This window comes from Mastomys coucha, unplaced genomic scaffold (assembly GCF_008632895.1).
Source record: "Mastomys coucha isolate ucsf_1 unplaced genomic scaffold, UCSF_Mcou_1 pScaffold12, whole genome shotgun sequence".
In the NCBI taxonomy this organism is placed as follows: Eukaryota; Metazoa; Chordata; class Mammalia; order Rodentia; family Muridae; genus Mastomys; species Mastomys coucha.
Window position 1 is genome coordinate 84,118,250 of NW_022196894.1, and position 331 is coordinate 84,118,580.

The window sequence follows — 331 nt, forward strand, 5'->3', positions numbered from 1 at the left end:
AAAAAAAACCCACATCCTGATTTCTTGATCAGTAGCTGCAGTAGGAGCTTTTAGGCAAGCAAGCAGTTTAATAGAAACTAAGATGAGCAGTTAGCTACTATGGGAGGTTCTGTCCAAGTAGGCTATTTAACTGAAGGTAATATAAGTTAGCTGGAGCATCTTGGCCTCAGGTCCTAGAATAGAGTTGGTTAATTTTTTTCATGGGATTTTTCCATGAAGGAAATCAAACTCTATTTAAACCTGAAATGGCCTCTGTAAGCATACACAACGGAGGAATCTACACTGTCATGCCTTCTCATAGAACCTACTTCTCCTTAAGAAGCAAACTTCT